This window comes from Morus notabilis, unplaced genomic scaffold, assembly GCF_000414095.1.
Source record: "Morus notabilis unplaced genomic scaffold, ASM41409v2 Scaffold966, whole genome shotgun sequence".
In the NCBI taxonomy this organism is placed as follows: Eukaryota; Viridiplantae; Streptophyta; class Magnoliopsida; order Rosales; family Moraceae; genus Morus; species Morus notabilis.
The window spans coordinates 47,122-47,943 of NW_010364907.1; positions in this window are offsets into that span (position 1 = coordinate 47,122).

Below are 822 nucleotides of genomic sequence, written 5' to 3' on the forward strand. Positions count from 1 at the left end.
AAACGAGAATAGCAAAGAAGACCAGTTGGTTGAGGCTCTTCCGGTTGCTGTTTGGAACGCTTAGATCTGTCAGACGTGCAGTTTCCTGAAATCTCAAAATGTATGTTTTAGATCTTTAGTATTTATGTTATATAGCATCATGAACATGTTCTTGTTTTAGCTTTGACGTTGATTAAAATTTTTAAATTCCGCTGCGCACTCGATGCCATTAATTTTCCAACAAAAGGAACCGTCAAAAATGGAAACGAATTCCTGTTAGCTAAGTTACTTCCTTATAGTCAGTATAATTTTTATCAATTTCAAAGAGAAACTTAAGAGAGTGGACAAGGGTACAAGGGTTAGGTAATATTTTTCCTCTCTCTTTCTCCATTTGGCCGGCCATACATAGTAAAAATAGAGCCAAAATTGGCTAGTGGAGTGTGCTAGAGGATTTTATGTTAAGGTGATGTGATGGTAGTGGTTGAAGGAGAATTAATGACAAATTTGCTTCTTCCTTTCTCCACCTAGAACCGGCCATGATATAGGGAAATAGAACCAAAAATTTGGTTGATTGAGGGAGTTGATGTGATGTTAAAAAAATGATTTTCAAGTTGTCTATAAAAGGAACCATCATGAGCTAGGCCTCATTTTTTCTCCCCTCCTTTTTCCCACACTAAAATCTGTCCATCCCTCATCCATTTCCTCTCAAATATTTTCTCCCACTCTCCCAATCTTGAGCCACTAGCAAACCATAGGAGAGGAAGAAGGAGATCAAAGGATCTAGGAGGAGTCTAGACAAGCATTTCCTCCAAGGGTAAAGAAACTCTAAATCCCCTCTTTTTT